The 21,145-nt window shown below is 39.5% G+C and overlaps 1 long non-coding RNA gene across 2 annotated transcripts in view; it reads left to right on the top strand.

Annotated features, from left to right (window-relative positions):
* Nucleotides 1–4,358: 4,358 nt before the first annotated feature.
* Nucleotides 4,359–21,145, top strand: part of LOC137167002 (uncharacterized) — a 29,503-nt gene continuing 12,716 nt past the window's right edge. For both annotated transcript variants that reach the window (XR_010923918.1, XR_010923917.1), the window contains exon 1: nt 4,359–4,549. This is a non-coding gene — a long non-coding RNA (uncharacterized lncRNA). The remainder of the gene's footprint in view (nt 4,550–21,145) is intronic.

The raw sequence follows: 21,145 nt of genomic DNA, 5'->3' as shown, positions 1-21,145 counted from the left end.
ATTTAAAACCTTTCACTCTACTTTTTTTTTTCCAGCTCCACCGTAGGTTTTTACTTAGGGTTTACACCCTAATCTGTAAGTGACGCTATGCAACATGGACTTCTGGAGAAGAAAATAAGCCATAGTATTATTTGCTAGGGCAGAAGAAAGAGCATTACGAACTTTTTAGTTAGAAACCTTCCAGCTGTCTAAGTGGATCCCTGCCAGCTTCTCTTCTGGCCCTTTAAATGCCAAGGCATCCTTCCTGGAACATATGTTGTTGGATAAGAAACAACAAAGATTTCAGGTTTTGTGTTTTTTCATAAGGTAATGCATCTTTCAGTTTAAGTGTAAATATAAGCTGGTCTTAGATATAAGCATAGTATCCTGGTGTTCCTCAAGATTTTGAGGTCTTTGATCAGATCTTCATCTCAAACAGAATGTGTCTATAGCCACATAAGAAAAGCCCAAAGCATAGGTTTGTCTCTGTAATCTGAACTCAAATATTTGTAAATATACTTTATGCAGCACACTCATCACCATGATGAGTGTAATATGAGGGCCGAGCTAGTTAGAATGTCATGGGAAAAGATTTATGTAGCGTACTTTAAATGGCATCCTGCACTGGTTTTCAGATACTTATATGATATTCCAAAGTAGGACACGCTGCAGAGCATTTCTATTGCATATGACAGAGTTACTCTGTGACATATCATGATAGCTTTGATTTATCGCATGGCAAATGTAAATTTAACTAATTCTCTCCAATCATTGTATAGGACAATCATAGAAGTATAGGACTGGAAGGGATCTCAGTAAGTCATCTAGTACAGTCCCTGCACTCAAAACAGGACTAAGTAATAGCTAGACCATTCCTGACAGGGGTTTGTTTAACTGGTTCTTAAAAATTTCTGAGGATAGAGATTCCATAATCTCTCTAGGCAATTTGTTCCAGTGCGTAACTACCCTGACAGCTAGGAAGTTTTTCCTAATGTCCAGTCTAAACCTCCATTGTTGCAGTTTAAGCCCATTGCTTCTTGTCCTATCATCAGAGGTTAACGAGAACAATTTTTCACCCTCCTTCTTGTAAAAACCTTTTATGTACTTGAAAACTGCAATGTCCCCCCTCAGTCTTCTCTTCTCCAGACTAAACAAGCCCAGTTTTTTCAATCTTTCCTCATAGGTCGTGTTTTCTAGACCTTTAATCATTTTTGTTGCTCTGCTGTGGACCTTCTCTAATTTGTCCACATCTTTTCTGAAATGTGGGGCTCAGAACTGGACACAAGACTCCAGCTGAGGCCTTATATCACCAGGGAGTAGAGTGGAAGAATTGCTTCTCATGTCTTGCTTACAACAGTCCTGTTAATACATCCCAGAATGATGTTGGGGTTTTACACTGTTGACTCATATTTAGCTGTTGATCTACTATAATCCCCAGATCTCTTTCACAGTACCCCTTCCAAGGCAGTCATTTCCCATTTTGCATGTGTTCACTTGATTGGTCCTTCCTAAGTGGCGTACTTTGCATTTATCCTTATTAAATTTCATCCTATTTACTTCAGACCATTTCTCCAGTTTGTCCAGATCATTTTGAATTTTAATCCTATTCTCCAAAGTACTTGCAACCCTGCCCAGTTTGGTATACTTCCATTTCATTCTTAACCCCCTGCATACCTGGCTTGGGTAAATTCTACTCCAGCTCTGAAATTTACTGTGGTAGTCCGAAACACAGGAATTTAGGAGCAAAATTAAAAATGAAACTTGTTTGCCTTTCATTTTCAAATCTCCTTTCCCATATACTTTTAAATATCCTTTGCATTGGGCCTTTCTTGACATTTCATAGCAATACTTGCAACATTTTACCACTACTACAACTGTCTCAACATCATAAGCCAGTGCATCCGCAAAAACTATCCCAATATCTTTTTGCACAAAGAGCCTTATGCAGTTAAGAACTTGAGCTATATTGCTGCTAAGACTGCACGTATAATTGATGATCTCATTAATGGTTCTTGGATTTCAATTATAATAGCTTGAGACTAGTAGCAGTTACTTCCTCACAATGTAACAAGATCATGCAGCCTTTTGCATCTTTTAAAAACCTTTATGTTTAGATAAACAAGCATTCTCTTTCCTTTATCCTGTTTAAAATTAGCTCTTTCTTCATTACAATCTAACTAGCTGGGCACAGCAGAGCGTGTTCCTTGTCAACATTTGCAAACTTTGCAAAATTTGTTCCTTGTCAAAATGTAATGCTTTATAATAGCATTCATGTCTACTAGGGTGACCAGATAGCAAGTGTGAAAAATCAGGATGGGGGTGGTGGGGTGATATGCGCCTATATAAGAAAAAGCCCCAATTATTGGGACTATCCCTATAAAATCAGGACATCTGGCCACCCTGATGTCTACAGACATCAGTAAAGTATATCTAATGCATCAAATAGGAGTCTGGTTCTCCACAGTCTTGCATCTTTTGTACTCCAGATTGGAACTGCAGCATTTTGCACCCACTTTGTACAGGCGCACAGCTCCACAATGGATACAGTGAAGCCTTATAACAGCTAAAAATTACAGTTTCAGTGATCTACATGAGGGTCCTGAAGTGAATATAAGAAAACAATCCATAAAATGTCTTATCTGATTGCAGAAGTTTAACAGATACCTACAGCAGCCCCAGGAAATTCTTCCAGCACATTAGTGAGAAACCGGGATACTAAAAAATGAAGAGTTACTAAAAGGTAATTTGTGGTGATAGGGAAATTGTCTCACTGTATGCTTAAAATGAAATTTTACTATGAGTTGCTTCTCCTTCTCCATTTTGAGAATAATCCCCTAAAGCCTACAGACACCAAAGAGACTTTAACATACAGTATAGATGTGTTCAAGAGCAGAGTTTAATCAGTCAAACTGCCAGGAGGCTATTCATTGATAAAATACAGTTTAATATGGCACTAATGGCACAATATACTAAACTTCATTGTGATTAGGGTTCACCTCTTTTGTACACGTGGACCCATATGTACAGGTCAAGGCCTCTGAAGAAGTCATCAACTACAGATTTCTGTGGTAATTTTGTAACTAATAGTCAATGTAAGTCACTTATTACAAGCACTTCTTGGAACAAAGTTGACAGTATTTTGTATTTATAGAATATCTTCAAGCCAAGGATCTGAAATGCTTTGCAAACATTGGTGAATGAATCTTCAACAGTCCAGTAAGTTAGTTATTTTTCCTGTCTTCAGATAGAGGAACTAAGGCACACAATTAAAACCAACAATTTCAAGAGTATCCTCTAATTTTGAGTACTCCATTTATAACAAATAGGGGATAATTTTCAGGATTGTTGAGCACTTGCTTCTCTCATTGACTTCAGCTGAAAATGTGGGTGCTCAGTATCTCTGAACATCATGCAGTAGATGTCAGAATTGGGGACCTCAAAAATTAGTAGAAACTTTTGACTAAAGACCAAACCCAACAAATTAAATTTCTAATCTTCCCTAATCAGTGCCTCCCACTAACTCAGAGAGCCTCCAGATGCAAATCCTTAAGAAATGTGACCAGCAAAGAAAAACAGTCAGCGACTCAGTAATCAAAGCTAAATCAGCAAGTACCCACGAATACTGGGAAATCACACATACAATAGATAATAATAATAAAAAAAAGCAGAATATACATAAAGCCATAAAAACTAAAAATTAAAAGGAGGAAAAAAAAGCCCATTAAAGATCCACTTATAATTTAGGCTCCATGCTATTCTCATGCAGAATTGTCATTTAATTGACTTGATTGGGATCATGATATTTAAAGGATAGCAGTGAGTTAATAAGACCACATATGTCTTGAGTCTTAACTCAGTATAATCTTCTAATCTGATTTAGAAACTAATCAGTAACCATGTGAATGAAAGAACAGGAATTTTGTGCTTATGTGTATGTGTGGATACATACAAATATTCACACAGAGAGAAGATAAAGTTTGGCATAATATTACAAGCATTTCAAAGGTATGTAGACAAAACAACAGTACACAACAGCTAAGCCATATACTACTTTCCATAAACCACTACATTTTGATTTAGAGTATGATGTTTCACAGCATCTCCTCATTCCACACTAAAGGTAGAACTTTCCTGCCATTATGATTCTGCTGGACAGGGTAGCAGTGGATCTTCCTTTCAAAAGAGGAGAAAGTTAAACTGATTATGTGTGGAGACCCAATTAACATGATGGATTAATTAATATAGGAGACATGATTACTGACCATTCTAACATCCTTTTTAGTCCAGTGTTCTTAAAACTGACCCTGCCAAGAAGGCCCTGGTTTGGAACCACATCCTATTCTCTGTAAATACTTTAGGCTACAGTAAGTGAAACTTGGATGAGGTTAAGCACACATGGTGAGATTTGCAGTGTGTCATAAGGAAGAAGTTTTGGGTCCACCATCAGGCAGTAGCCAGCCCCAAAGGAGGCCTTCCACCTAAACTCTGCCTTACTACAACAAAGAAGAAAGAGGCTGCCTTCTGAGATCAGACATGCAGGGAGACTCTTCAAGAGTTGAGGCTGATATTGGTAGGATTTTCTCAAAAGGATAGTCCTTAAATGTGCTATAAACTAATAGTATAATAATTGTGTAGTAACTTAATTATCTGCTATGCCTTCCTTAATCCTTTAAAATATAACTCGTTCTTTCTCCAATGCAGAAAAAAGGGTGTGGAAGGCAGGAAATTTTATTATTTACTTTATTATTGGCTTGCTTTCTTTCTTTCTTTTTTTTTTTTTTTAAACCATCTGGTAACAGTCTTACTCTCTGGGAAAATGACAAATGGGTTGGGGATGTCAGGCGACAGCTTCTGCTGTTGTTAATAAGACACTCGTGCCTTTAGATGAAGTGGAACAGCAGAAAGAAGAAACTTGGGTGCCAAGGCAAACAGCTGCATTTTCTAGAGGTTTGAATCCCAGATCTCAAGGCTGGTGAGGTTCTCCCTGGGAAATTTATGACCAGCAGATGTAGTCTGGAAGAATTTAACCCTTTACCTTGTAAACAAACACTTCATGTATATGTGTATTCCTAGCTGTTGTCCTTGCATTTGGAGTGCCCCTCAGCACCCTGCCTGATGCCAGACCCTTCTCCAGTGCCTGACTCTTCCCACTACCTAATTGCTAAACCCTGTTCCTTGCACCCTGTTCTGACCTGTCTCCAAGCCCAGAGTTGCACAGCAAATATCTAACAAAGTATTCTACAAATCCTCGTCTCCTATTCCCTTGCATCCCTAACACACACTACCCTTCATCTGTGACAAACTTAACATACTTGAGGGTCATGTGCTTTTCAAGAGAAGTGAGGGACTGGATGTTTGTATTTGTATTTCTAACAACATAAAAATCACACTCGTAACCACCACAAAGGAGGAACGTCCAATATCATTTGGAAACTAAACACGTTCTGTATATTAAATCACATGTGAATAGGGATAGTCTTACTCCATTTCTTGAACATATTGAGTACAGTGATAGCATAGCATAGGGTTCCATGTGTAATTTCAAGAAGGGTGAGGTGACATGGCCTGTCCACTAGAGCTGATAGGGAATCTTTTGACTAAATGGTTTTCAGAGGAAAAGTATTGATTTGACAATTCTGAAACTTTTTGTAGGAATGCACCAATTTTGATTAAACTTTCCTCAAGAAAAGAGGGAGAGACTTGTACCGTAGAATAGTGACTTGAACCTAGGTCTCTTAGCTTTCAAGTGAGTGCCCTAACCATTGGGCTATTAGATATTCTGCGGTAAGGGTATGTCTCTGTTGTTTTTATTTTGTTTGTTTGTTTTCCCACAAGGAAAATATTCCACAGATCTCAGTTTCATCCTCATGGAACAGGAAAATTCTTTCCCCATACTAGTGTAAATCCAGAGCAGTCCTGTTGACTTAAGTGGACTTAATGCTCATGTTGGCATAACTGACACAAAAATTGGCCTATTGTGTTAAACAAATAGATGGAATTCCAGAGGTGCACAGTGTATACCCTACTGATATCTAGAAAACAAGCTTATTACTGAAGTGAAAGCATTCTGAGATCTACTAACACACAGGCTAGAGAAAGCCAGACCTATCTTAGTTTCTATTTGTGTCTGAGAATATAAAAACATGGATAGGAAGCGACGGGTTGTTTTTACTGTCATATTTGCACACTTCAGATTACCACCTCTAAGGAGGTATCTGCTAAGGATACAGCTGGTGCTTTAAGAGTTTTGCTCCCCTGTTCCTCCAGAGGAAGTGTTTAAGCTGGGCAAGATATTAAAGATCTTTTCAAAATAAATCCGATAAATAAATCCTTCCCATACACAAGAACACTGGAGAGTGCACACGCTTACATTTGTATGCCAACCGTACTTGAGTACCTTGTGAGAGTAATAACGGTACACTGGAAACAATTGGATGCACAAACCCGACAAGCCGTGCCATTATTAATTCACACTTTGCTCTGTATTTATGTATCCAATCTCTGCTAAAGAACAGAACTGCCATAAAGGGCCCTTTTATGCTCATTCAGCTAACTAAATAGCTGATTGCCGCTGTGATCTTCATGTGTAATCCATCCAGAAGCATTTGTCTTCTTTGGAGTCCATATTAATGGTCAGTCCACACCCATTCCAGCAACAGTTACTTCTTAGAGAATAGCTAGAAAACAAATGGAGAAGCAAAGTCCATACCCATCTGGGGCTACAGATAAGCCTGATAAAGTTTTGTCTGTGAGCCTTGGTGTATCAGGTTCACTTTTATATTAAAATACTTGCATATTGTATTTAAATGTAAGAGTTTTAAGAATACTGTAAGTTTACTAAACATTGTTTCATACCATACTAGCTCATCCTCCTGAATCAGAACCTGTTTCTGAAGGAGTGGAACAATGTGATCCTGAGCAGTGAACAACTCCACTAGCTGATGTTGGAATGGCACAAAAACACTCTTACCTGGAACCACTTCATTCAGCAATGGCAAGAAAGTTGAATAAGCAAGTGGGATGTCAAGACCATGGCCCTTCAAACCAATTAGAATTTTTGTTTGCATTGTCCAATGAAACTCTAGGACCTTTAATTAGAAAGAAACTTACTTTCCAACCTTCCCTTAATCTAGGTTTGATACCTGAAAGCTTTTACCAATTTGCCAGAGTAAGCAAAGGGGCAAGTCTCTACAGGTGACTCCAAAGTTGTTGTTACAGAAAGTGGCCCTTTGCCTCTGGCTGGAGGTGGGGATATGTGTAATCCTGTTCACAGAGAAGATGTGAATCACAGTCAGGTACTAGCAGATGAGGTAGAGCTTTTCATAGCTCTGTCTTGTGCCTTGGGTAGACACCGATTCAACTAAAGATATTCTGAGTGGGAGGCAAAAATGTATCAAACAGTATATTTGAAACTCACAATTATAAAGAATATTTGTGATGTAGGTGAGTACACGTCAATTCTTCCCCCCGTAGTTGGATGAATTACTAACACATAATCCTAACACATATAGATATTCAGTATCTTTTAATGATATTCAGTGGGAGTCATAGATGTTCAATATCAATCAGGATTTGACAATTCTGACTCTAAGATCAATAAGTTTAAAACACATGGGTTTGTTTTTTAAGAATTTTTTTCTTAGACACTGGTCCTTTCAATTCCTTCCTCTTGTTTTCAGAGAGCTAGTACTCATCATCTATAATTCAAAACAAATTGATTAATTTTAATATGGAGTCCCTCTATCTTGTAGAATACAAAACACACAACAGTGGATCAGATAATATACCTTTTTTTTAATTGAAGCATAGCAGTGGATGAGTTTTGTTATGTTGAATCCTTTTTATCTGCTTGGGTTCAGAGAGAGAAATCAGCACAGGATCACAGAGATGCAACACAGGGAGCATCTTTATTGAACTAACACTAAAACTAGCCAGGACTGGCTGAGCTATCCCCTAATAGTCTAACTCGATTGCGATGGCAACAAGCTAAGCTCTGTTGCTATGGCAACCTAAGCAATTAAGCAAGACACAAAATACACAACATATTCCTCCCCCCTTAATGAAAACACCCATTTAACAGAACAATCACTAAACTAGGGAATAAAGGTAGACTGCTTCATTTCCCGGCTAAACCATGGGGATTATTCTGCCCCGTAACATGGGTTTGCCCTAGCTAAAGATCCAGCCGTTGAGGAGGCCTTCTCTCTCTAGGTGCATTACGATGGACTTCTGGTGTTCTTGCACCAGGAGGTGTTATTGATATGGGTCTAACAATGGGCTCAGGACTCATAGCTCGAACAGGTGAGGATGTTGTATCTGCTCGAACAGGGGAGGGGGCTGTATCTGCTACAGAGGTGGATGGAATATAATGGTGTAGTCAGGCAGGTCAACTGGAGGTGTGTCCTTGGGACATGTATGACCTGGCAACAACTGATCTACATGCCGCCGCCAGATGAGATCATTTGCAGTCTGGACAGTATAGAAAACAGGTCCTGTTTGGGCGATGACTATACAAAGGACCCATTTAGCTCCAGAAGCATAGTTCCGAGCTAGGACAGGCTGTCCAGGACTAAAGGTTCGGTTTTTTCTCTGTGTGCACGTCTGAGTACTTAGTTTTGCTGTTGATGTTGCACAAATTGTAGTGCTTTGGTGGGTTTCAGCAGATCAAAGCAAGTGTGCAGCTGTCGTCCCATCATTAGAAAGGCTGGGGACACTTTGGTCATAGCATGAGGTATGTTTCTGTAGGATAGTAAGAAGGTGTCCAGATGCTTTTGAATGGATTAATGTCCCCTTGCAGATCTTAAAGCTTATTTCATGGTCTGCACAAACCTTTCAGCTAATCCATTGGTGGATAGGTGATATGGTGCTGAAGTGATGTGACAGTTTTTGGATAGTACTTTCAGCAGTAGTGGATGGCACTATAGAGACTTCTGGCCATTTAGACTGGGTATCTACAACAACCAGAAACTTGCTTCCTTCAAATGGGCCGGCAAAATAAACGTGAATATGCTGCCACGGGTTTTCAGGTCAGTCCCATGGCTGTAGGGGTGCCAGCTGAGGCATGTTCCTCACACTCTGACACGAAGTACAAGCTCTCGCCTCCTCTTCAATGGCACTGTCCAGGCCAGGCCACCAAAAGTAGCTTCGTGCAATTTCTTTCATGCACGCTATTCCACAGTGACCCGAATGTAGCTGTTCTAACATCTATGATCTCAGTAGTGGTGGAATAATGACTCGCATCCCGCACAACAAGCAACCAGAATGGATTGATAACTCCATCCTCCTGGACATGTAGAGAAGATTGGGTGAGACCTGAGAGTCCCGTAGAAATGTTCCATGCACACTAGGTCAATAACTTGGGACAGTACTGGGTCAACGTGAGTTACCTTCTTTACTTGAGTAGCAGTGATGGGTATATTCTCTACCTGTTCAAAGTAGAAGATTTCTTTCTGGCCAATATCTTGATGTTTAACTGGTAAAGACAGCCTTGGGAGACCATATGTGTTGCAGTGCAGAGTGGATTTCCGATTTTTGATCTCATGTGTGTGCAGAAAGCAACAATGCCCATCACTACATATGACTAGCAGCCAATGATGGAATGCCTGTGTGTGGTCCAAAAATTGACGTTAGAGGTTGATGGTCGGTGAGAAGTGTGAACTTTTGTCCAAACAGGTACTGGTGAAATTTCCGAATTTTGAAAATGATTCCCAGTGCATCACCTTCAATTTGGTCATAGTTAGTTTCTTCTTTGCTTAAGGTGCATGAGGCAAAAGCATTGGGTCTCTCCTCTCCCAAAGGCATAATGTGTGACACGACCACTCCCACTCCATAAGGAGAGGCATCGCAGGCCAACTGTAGAGGTAAGGATGGATCAAAATGCGTCAGAATCTCTGAATTTAGCAATGCGCATTTAGATTTGTTAAATGCAACATCACAGGCTTCAGTTCACTTCCAGACCTTGTTCTGGCCAAGGAGTTCATGTAGTGGTTTTAGTAGTGTTGCTAACTGTGGAATAAACTTTCCATAATAGTTCAATAGCCCTAAAAAAGAGTGAAGTTGGCTTACGTCTTGAGGAGGTGGAGCTTCCACAATAGCCTTGGCTTTTGCAGGAGCCTTACGAAGGCCAGTAGCATCTATATGTCTCAAATATTCAACAGAGGGCTGGAAGAATTCACATTTGTCTTTGTGGACTCGTAGGCCATACTCTTCCAGTCTTTGTAGGGCAGCTTCCAAGTTCTTAAGGTGATCCTCCTCTTCTTGCCAGTGACCAGGATGTCATCAAGATAGCATTGGATTCCTGGCAAGCCACTCACGATCTGGTCCATAGCCCTCTGGAACAAAGCTGGAACAGACGTTATTCTAAAGGGCAAGTGACAGTATCGGTACTGCCTTTTATGTGTCACAATAGTCAACAGCTCTTGGGACTTCTCATTGACATGCATCTGTAAATACACCTGACTCAGATCAATCTTGCTGAACTTTTGTCCACCAGCCAAGCCAGCGAAGAAGTCATTGATGTGGGGAAGAAGGTATTGCTCTGCATACAACACCTGGTTAACAGTGACCTTAAAATCCCCACAAATCTTTCTGCAATACTGGAATGATTGGGGTTGCCCATTGGCTGTGGGTAGCTGGTACTAGGACTCCATTTTTGACCAGGCACTCCAGATCCGTGTCAACCTTTGGCCTGATGGCATATGGCACTGTTCTGACTTTCAGACATTTTGGTTGGCTGTCAGGCTTAATGTTCAATTTCACAGTGATTCCCTTCATACTTCTCAGGTTCTCTCCAAAAACAGCAGCACATTTCTTTAATACAGCTGTCAGATCTGTTTCTTCTTTAGCCATACTGTGCACTTCTGACCAGTTCAGCTGGATCTTCCTAAGCCATGACCTTCCCATTAAGGCTGGGTTAATTGCCTTCTACCACAAACTGTGGCAATTTAGCAGTCTGTCCATTGAGCTCCACCTTAACATCAGTAGTGACCAACATGGGTACAGCTTCTCCAGTGTACGTCTTCAGAACAGCTTTTGTTGGCTTAAGCAGGAGATGCTTTAGCTTTTCCTTACACACAGTGTCTGAGACCAGCAAAACTGCTGGGCCGGTGTCCAGTTCCATGTGTACAGGTTTACCCAGTATTCATGTGAGTCAACTGCCATGGATAAGACATGGAGTTGCACTTCTTCTTCTGACTGGGCGTCACTTTGATCAGCCTGAGTCTGCTCTACTGCATGCAGATTTTCCTTTTTGGTCCGCTGGACAGCAGGCTTCTTTTCTTCCGGTTTGCCTGTTCTGTTTGACTCTATTTTTTTTGCAGGCTCACTCAGTGTGTCCCTTTTTGCAACATTGTCAACACATTAGGTCTTTACACCAGCAAGAGAGACACTATATCATTCACTTGTATAGAGAGTGTGACACTAAGATAGGGCTTACCATAGGTTGAACTTAACTTATTAAAGTGTAACCCCAATCTCTATCGAAGCACTGCAAAGAAGAGAAAGTCACAGAAAGGAAAAAACAGGATTGTTATTGCCTGGACTCTACAAAAGCAGAATGGCTTATTTGAATACTCTATATTCACTAGACTGTATCCCGTTAGATGAGTTCTCAGTGAAACTGAGTCACCAAGAAAGAGTAAATAAGTCTGTCCTGTCCATACATTTAACTACTGAAACTTGCTAAGACTTACAGAGATCAGGTTCTATGAGAAGGAACTCAGTTTTTCTCATAGCCAGGAGAGCGATCTCAACTTATCATTTAGATTCTTTAATGTAGAATAGTGCGTGAAATGTACACTTACCCATCTGGAATCAGGGTGTTGAGTGGAAGTAGCTGTAGCACCTGACACATGCCTTCCTTCCCCTTCACAATATATGTATCCAAGTGTAAGTAGCCATATGACCATTATCCCAAATCCCTCTGAAACGTGCATTGGTTTTCACTTTCCAGCCTCCAAAACTGGGACCCCGGGCATATCAGTGGTGCAATGAGGTGAGAGCTGATTCAGATCAGTGTCACTCCCTGGTTTATAAAAGGATAGCAATGTTTAAGAGCTGGTTGCTGACATTCTTTCGAGAAGCTAGGGAGAATGTAAACTATAGCACCAAGACAGCTATACAGCTGCAATCCTGCGCATTCTAGCAGAAATCTTGTGGGTTTTGAAGATGGGAAGAAAGGATAGATTCTAGAGAAGTTTGAGAGGAAGGAGGAGCTGGAGAAGTAGAGAGAACAGTTGAATATGACACTGAGGTTAATCTGCTGAATGGCTCTTGTTTTAATTAATAAAAAAACATAACCAAAATGTTGTTTACCCTTCTTAGCAAAAAATCCAGTTTTTTTACCACATGAGCAAAAGGAATATTTCACAGCTGTGTTCTAAAGGAAAAGTAGTTTTGTTGGGGTATTTTTTGTTTGTTTGTTTGCCCTGCAATTTGGCACACCTTTATGAAGCAAAATTGCATCATCTTCAAAAAGAACAAAACTATTCCACTGAATTAAAATGAGCTGCTTCTCAATCGCACATATTAGCATGCCCATTTATAGATTAGCATGGACAACTGACTTGCCCAGCTATTTCTGAAAATCTAGCGTCTTTGGCTTATAATGCCTTCCTGATGGGGAAAAAACGGTCATGCTCTCTAATAAAAGTACTGCAAGCAACAGTGTTAAAATCCCCCCTCCATAATGAGTGCACAGAAGAACAAGAAATTCAACTTCTCGGGCGTGCACCAGGGGTGCTGAAACTAGGGGTGCAGCAGCATCCCCTGGCTTGGCGTGGTTTCCATCATACACAGGGTTTACAGTTTTGTTCAATGGCTTTCAAGCACCCCTACTATACAAATTGTTTCAACACCATTGGTGTGTGCACAAGAGCAGGGAGTGTGCAAGCAAGGACAGAAACTTTCAGTTTCAAACTGTATATCAGACTTAAACTGAATGACAGCAGATCAGGATCAAACTGTAGGTGTTTGGCCCAATCTGTAGTTCCAACTAGTAACTAAAGACAATGCAATTAACATAATCATCATAAACAAAATTATACTAACTAAATAAGGGAATATTTTAGTGTATTCATAGACATTTCTGTAACATTCATCCATATAAGAATCTGAGCAATTACAGTGAGTAAAAAAGTCCTTGTAACCAGTCTTAGAGCACCCTCTGCTGATTGGATGCTAACTGGTTCCATTATAAAGTATTAAGGAATGTTCAGCCAGATTGCACCCATTATTGCATATAGTTTTACTACACTATTTCTGGAGGCTCCACTGAATTCCTGTGGGAGAAATGTTTGCATTAAATTTTTAAAAATATGTTTTAAAACTCTCTCCAGATTGTTCCTGTGGGCCAGAAATCCCCTTCACCATACTCAGTCATACTTTCATTTTGCCCAAGCAGCTCACAAGTCCACTTTATAAGGACTCTCCTGCTCCATCTTTTTTGGGAATTTATAAATATGTAAACAGTAGGCAGTGCATGTAGTAGGAATAGACTATCTATTTATAAGTGTTCTCTTTCCTCAAGTGTTTTTGGGAATTGTAATGCAATCTAGTGAGGTCCTCAAGTCATACTAAATACTGTGACATTTAGGTGAGTTTTGAGTATTGTTCAGACAAGAATGAAAGTACTTCACAATACCCTATTGTATCCAAGTACCAACACCACCTGTCTGTATGAGTAAGACATTTAAAGATACATACACACATGAACAACTGGTGGTGCTGGGATACTAATGTAGCACTCATTGATTCAGTTGTACTCTTATTGTAATTCACAAAATGCTTTGCTTTTTGATCTCGTCCCTCATGAGTGAACTAATTAGGCTCAAAGAAGTGAGACCCATTTCCTATACCGATTATTCAACAGTATTTTGTAATCTCTGGTAATTCTGTAATTTTTCTTACAACAGCAGCTAAACCACATAGTGAAAAATGTTGAAATATTTTTTTCAGCAGATAGAGGTGTCTTTCTATATCTTGTAATCTCTTTCCTTTGCTATTTAGAACCAAGAAAATGACTGTCAGATGGAATTTTATTCAGATTGGTTGCCATGGATGCATGAGCAAAAGTTTCAAATGAAAAATGCCCATGTGTGATGTACACAAATAGTAAATATTTAACAACTTAAGTATTTTTATCTTAAAGTCATTGCATTTGGTAGGTTATACTTCTGAAAATCTTTTTAGAAGATGGTTATCCCTAATTCTTAATTTAGCTGAGGTAGAGAAGGGGAAAATAGTTCTGGTTGAAATGAGGAAGGCTTTTAAAAAAATATTATGTGTGTGAATTTAATGCTTCTGAAAATGAAACTAATCGCATTACTCACACTGTGTCTGATCCAAGCCAACCACTGTGAAATCTTTCCTATGTAGCTCTGTTAATGTACTTCAGGCCTGGTTTGCAGTGTCTCTACTCATTCCAGTTCTGGATCTCTCTTAAGCAAAGGCTTCCAACCGGTATCGTATTGTGCCAAGTTCTGTGGAAGTTTTTTTGATATGAACAAATGGGCCAAATAGACATTTATTTAAAAAAGTGACTCAGGTGTTCAACTGTTGGGGATACATAAAATAACAGTATTTATGTGCTGAAATGATTTCCAAGATCTTTATTTAATAAGCAAAGTTAAACAATCTAACTCATGTAATAAAGGCTTTTTAAAAAAAGTATATAAAAAAACCCCTCCTTCGTGAAATACTTGGGCAGTTGAAATGCAAACTGATTTTTATTATTACTAATATCCTATGGGACTAAGCTGAGAGGAGCCAGGTTGAGGCAAGGATTTGGTGTAACAATCTCTTCTACTGGGAAAACTGTAGCTACTTTAATGGTCTTTACGAATAGTATCAGGGTTTTTAAACGATGTGTTTTGCACCCCTTTCTGCCATACATACTGCTGGATGCCTTACCTAGATATATGTGTGGCATAAAACACAGGTAGCTTCTCATTTCAGAATCAGCATGTGCCAGGCAACGCCCGAGAGAACGACATCACAGCAAAAGTATTTTTCATATGCTAATTGAATAGTTACTTCAGTTACTTCTTGACACCATTGTTTTGGAATTGTTTTAAATGGAGGAGTATATGATTGTACCTGAAGCTAATCTTGAAAGTTTACTGGAATCTTTAGGGTGGGATTTTCAGAAGCACTCAGAGCTGGCTTTTCACTGCTCCCACTGATTTTAATGGAAGCAGAGAAAGGCCAAAGCAGAGCTCTTTTGAAAATCCCAGCCTTAATATGGTGTGGGGGTTTTTTTTGTTTTTTTTTTTATGGTAGGATTTCCTTCCCCAACCCTGACATGAGCCATAAGAATCCACCATTATTAGTTGTCATCTTCTTTTCACTCATATAACTAACCTCCTTGCAGTGATGGCTTCAGATGAGAGGGAGTAATGTGTGATTTCATTTAAGGATGCTACCATAAATCATCTACTCTACAAATAGAAATGGGAATATTGGACCAATATATGCAATTTCACAACGCTGTAACCCAATGCCAAGGTGACATATATTCATTAGTGTGGCATAGAACTGCGGGTTCTGTTCAGATAAACATAAATGGTACTCAGACCTCTGGTCTGTAAAATGGTCTGGAATTCTCAGTTACAGGAATTTTTTATGAGACTAGCAGTGCATCTTGATTTTAGCCCAACTGAAATGACCATGACATCACCCCCTCCAAACACTTTTCTTTCGTTTTGGCCAATATGCCCTCTTCCAGCTGAAACCTGAAAGCACAGGACCACATGAAATTAAAAAAAGAGAGGAAAAAAACCAACCCACAAAACACTAAATGTTTTTTAACCTTGCAAGTTTAGACGAAATTTTGTTCAGGTCTGTTCTTATCTGAACTAATTTATGTACCCACAATATAATGCAATCTCACAGTTCTACATGCTGAAATAAAAATTAAGTTGGGAGTCAGATAGACTCACTTGCACCAGTCTAAAGCTGAAGTAACTCTTAAATTCAATGGATTTACCATGGAGAAAATGAGAGAATTTGGCACAGAACAATTTGTGTGTCTTGCAATTTAGTATGGCAAGAATCAGGCCACGTGACAATCCTACTCCTGGGATAAGTCCATCACCAGAATGATGCCAGAGGCACCCAGAGTCTACCACCCCAAAATATTTGAATCAAGAAATTTGTCTGAACACTACACTCTGGTTACAGTGGAGTTTACTTTAAAGGTGAATTACTGTTTGCAGTACCATCTTATCACCTCTAGCAGGGAATGAAAGAAGTTCAAAATGCATGAGTGGTGAGGAAGGGGGCGGTGCCCTCTTCCCCCTTCAGTTCTCTGCTAAGCCATTGGCTAGGCAAATAGGGAGTGGGGCCATCTGACTGGCTGCTGGTCCCCCACCCCTTGCCTACTTAAGGTATGCCCAGCTTTTCAGAAGTCTTACTCTCCTATTAGCTGTCCTTCTCTTTGTTGTAGATTAGGAGCTCTGCCACTTATGATGCTTTGGATCTAACCGATTGCCTATTTTTAGGGGCTAGGAAGAAATTTTTCCCATTGGGCCAAATTGGCATATAGCCAGGTGGGTTGCCTTCCTTGCAGCCTCCTGGTCTCACAGATGAGTTAGAAGCAAGATTTGAGTTTCATATAATGCGGTTATGATTACTGACTTGTTGCAGCTGGCATCCAGTACAGGTAAAAGCTAAAAGGGCCAACTCCCACAGGTAAACAAGACCAGAGATTGTGCAGCTGGACCTTGCACTCCCAGGGGGAAGGCGGTCTTCCCACCCAGGCTTATGGCCTCTGTCACTCCGACCCTCTGCTTCCCCAAAAGGTGGTTGAGGATGTATTGTTTTCACAACTGAGCTGAGTGCATGGGGTAGAGTGGGAAGATTCTACCCCAAGTTATTGTTTGGTTCATGGTCAGAGCCCTGTAACCCACACTGGAACGAATTAAATAATGGTATGTGAGAGCTGGGGGAGGGCAATGTAGTGCCCCTCCCCAGGGTATAATTAATAAAGTTGCGACCCGCTGTTCAAACTCATCTCCTGGATCTCTCAGCCATTCACCTGCTTGTGCTGATCAATGACCCTGTCCCATAAATGGAAAAAATGAGACAAACAATGCAGCACCATCCTTTAGCCAATCATGTAAAGTTCACTAATCTTTGGCCTTTTGGTGCTGGCTAGTGATAGACTAAAACACCAGATCCAAACACACCAGAAACTTTGAGGAAGTCCCGATCCAAACTTCAAGTTTGGGGCCCATATCAGTTTTGGGACAAATTATAAACCTAGATTTAAAAACATCTGTACCATAAAGCCTTGTAAATCCTGATCCAAACTTCGTTGCTTGGATCGATCTTTGGTGCTTGCCCATTGGAATTAAACTGCTAGACACTGCAGCTTTAGTGTGTTCCAAGCAGAAAGTTTAGTCAAGATTTCTGTTGCTTATGTATTGTTCTTCAACAGAGCACCTCCATAACACAGTTTTGTTAGAATGCTTTTTAGGTGTAATGTCTTTGTATTTTCTTCATCTCCCTAAATTAATTATTTGGGCAGAACATGTTCTTTCTGTGATATCTGAAACTGTAATTTCCGTAGCAACTGAAGTCAGCTCTTTTGATATACATGTAATTTATTAATTAATTCACTGTAATATTTTGGTGTAAGACATTTTTTTCCTTTGCTCTGATTCTGAAAGCTTCAGTTTCCATAGCAACGGCTATATGTATAGCTTTTTAATATAAAGCAATTATTTCAGACATTTTTGTCCATGAGACAAACAGTTGATTTGTTTGTTTTGATTTTTGGCTTCCTGCATAAATCGTATCCACTAGAAAAGTGAATTCAACATCAACTTAGCTGCTAAAGTTGCAATATATGGTATTTGCATAGTTTCCCCCCTTTCAGCATGGAAGAGTCTAGAAAGTAGGCAAGAGTGACTTAGTTATAAGCAATACTATAATAAGAAAAAGGAAAGTAATATTACAGGCTGCTATCAATAATCCCTACCCAACTTCCCCCTGAATAGCTCTATAAATAGAAGGATCTGTCATATTAATGCTGTCTTTCAAATGGTGATACAAAGGTGGGAACTTTAGAATTTATTTAGATCCGTTGGCTTTGCTGCACTCTGAACAGCATTGTCTAATATTTTTTACTTTTTTCTCCTTTCATGCTAGGTTAGATAGTGTAGCAATTATCACTCAATAAATGAACCAGCAGGTGGTAGCAGTGTTTAACAAATATGGAAATAATCTATAACTGATGCTGCAGCATAATGTTCTTATTATTTGACAGAACACAGATAATGCCTGTTCACTGCCTGTAAGAGATTACTCCCATGGGACAAATTTTGCCTTGTTTACTCATAGTGAGTTTACTTTGTGAGTAGTCCCACTGAGGTAAATGGGACAACTCACGAGTACGCTTCCTTCAGTCGTGTGTAGAGTATGAGTTGCCCCCCAGCATGGGATTAAGTAGCAGTGTCAATGATGAGGCATGGCTTAGGTGAGCAGAGAACCAGACAGACTGGAAGGGTGTGTGTATGTTCCCAAGTACATGCCCTACATAGCTCTCTATTCACCCTAGCCGTATCTTCCCATATACACTGCTATTTTTAGCCGTGGAGTGTCCCACTGCCCTAGAGCTGCTGGAGCCGTTACCCAGTATCTGATGACAAATGAGAAGATTTTTCTGTTGTTTGTTGGTTGCTTGTCAGTAAAAATTGTCTCTGAACTACACTGGCTTTGTGATTAAATGGCTGCTTCTTGTTTTCAAAACAGTTCTTTAGGCTGTGATAATTTTGGCTGCTGTGGTGTTCCTGATGATTTCCTATGTCAGTGGCTAAGGCCTAATCTATACAGGGAAACTGACAGGCATAGCTATAGTGGAATAGCTGTTCTGCTATAGCAATGCCAGTCTATTTTCCCCATATAGACAGCTCTGGTTGAGCAGGTGATACTTTTGTCTGTGCATGAAAACTGTATTTAGTATTCTAAAGTCATCAGGAAACTGAGATCCAGCTGATCCTAGCTGTTACATTAGCAAGCTATCAAGGGCTTTGTTTGGAATCTGACATTCTCTGCCAGTTACAATGATAGCAATTGACAGAAAATCTTGTATTATTTCTTCTGTTTTCTTGATGTACATTTATTTTGTACGTACTTTATAGTCAATTGTGTTTTCGTTCAAGAAGCTTCTTAGATGCTGGCACCAAGGTTTTGTCCTCCTGCCACAAATCTTTGAATAGGTGATTCTAAACAAAGCATTGTGAAATGGGTTGTGATATTCTAACAATAGTAAGTATGAATCCCTTGAACCAGCCAAGGCTTTTAAAAAAATTTCTGCTAACCATTTGACTGTGCATAATACAACTTCAATATGGCATGCTTGAAGTGCTATATCAAAGACAGTTGTTGAAATGAGCCATTCATGAACTGTTGGCCTTCACCTGTTATTAACTCATCTGGAATTCCATGGCAAGTGGACTGAGATTTATAATATATTGTTACATTGTTGTTCAATGTGTTGTGTAATAGCTCAACTGCTTTCTGTTTTCTGTATTTATTTCAAATTTCTCCTTTAGAAACCTTTCTCTTCGAGTATAACTCTCATGCTTCCACTGAAGGGGATATCTCAAGCTCTGATTTTACACTCTTAGCAGACAGGCGGACACTATGGGTAATACTTAGCATTTCTCACCTTTTACTGCATAGTATGGTTTATTTAAATTGCAGTAGCATGCATATGGCCCAATCAGGAATCATGGCTCTATTGCACTAGTGGCTGTACAAATGAGTAAAACAAAACTGTCCCCGCTTCTGAAATATCATAATCCAGAACTATAAAAAGATGCAATAAGTGAATAGTCACACAGTGCCATTAGAGACAGGTGCTCATATATAAATGTGTAGTACAGTGGGCAACATCATCAGCCTAACCAGTGCCAGTATGGCTCTTCCCCATAACCACAGTTTTACTTATTTATGAATAACCCATTAAGAGCTTACTTCAGAGCCCTCTGAAGTCAATGGAAAGACTCCCATTGACTTCAGAGGGATTTGGATCTGGGCCTGAGGTAGTATTTTTTTTTGTAAATTAGCATTATGAGTACGAAAAGCCTCCTCTTTGTTACAGGAAGAGCATGCACACTCCCTGAATCACTGGTGGGAAAGGTAATGGCAATTCATCTTGCTATTTGATGATCTATACTTGTTTCCTACTGTTTTCTGAGCACATGCCATCCAGTTTTCCATGTAACTCTCTTTCAATGCTGCAGGAAGAAGCATGTTATGAACAATAATCCCAGTAAGATTTTAAGATTGCAAATGTCTGGGCTTTTTCTGGTGGTCATTCATCACTCTGTCAAACTCTTGTAAGGTTTGGTCAATTTGAGCATTTCATTTGAGGTTGTAAATTTTGTTTCTGGAATGAGCAGCCATTGAGTTACAAGAAGAGTTTGGAATAAATGCAAGTGCACTTGCATTGACATTTTTATTTCAAACTCTCTGCTTTCACTATTTATAGGTAACGTTGAAAATATGGCTGCTGTAAGAAACTCCTTACTATGGCCTATATTTCACATTTCAATTGCTCCTTTTTCATATTCACTTTTTAAAAACTTCATAGTTTTTTTTTTTAAGGCAAGTCAGTGTTTTACACTATAGTTTCTGTAAAATGGTTTCCAAGGGTTTATGATCTGTTTCTACTTTGACTGAATTCTGTCCATAAATGAATTCCACTCACAACCAGAGGTAATTTCCAGCATTTCATTTTCAGTTTGAGCAGAGTTTTGGAAGCATTTACCACTGAACAGTCATCTTGCAGCAGGACAGCCCTCAACTGAGATCGTAGGCTCTGTGTTAATCTTAAAATATTTCATCACTCTGACAACTTCCAATTCCCAGAAGCATTTCTCTTGCCAGTTACCCTTATGCCATTCTGTGCTGTCCTCAAGCAACATTCTGAGTGGAGCATTCAATTGTGCCAAAATAAAGATGAATAATGATGTTAACATGCCTATTAATTTTATAAGGTGTTCTTATTTTGGGGTGTGGGGGATGTCTTTCATTTTGTACAATTGCTTCTACTTTTCTTGGGTCTAATTGAACTCTTTGTCACTTAGTAGGTATCATACATAACTAATCTCATTTAATTCAATGACACTTTTCTCTGAGCAGTTTAACAGTCCGAGGTTTT

The sequence above is a fragment of the Emydura macquarii genome, unplaced genomic scaffold (assembly GCF_026122565.2).
Source record: "Emydura macquarii macquarii isolate MOO-44397 ecotype Brisbane River unplaced genomic scaffold, CSIRO-AGI_Emac_v2 contig_2897, whole genome shotgun sequence".
Taxonomy (NCBI): domain Eukaryota; kingdom Metazoa; phylum Chordata; order Testudines; family Chelidae; genus Emydura; species Emydura macquarii.
The sequence above is the reverse complement of the archived record's forward strand: the minus strand, read 5'-3'. Positions and strand labels throughout refer to the sequence as shown.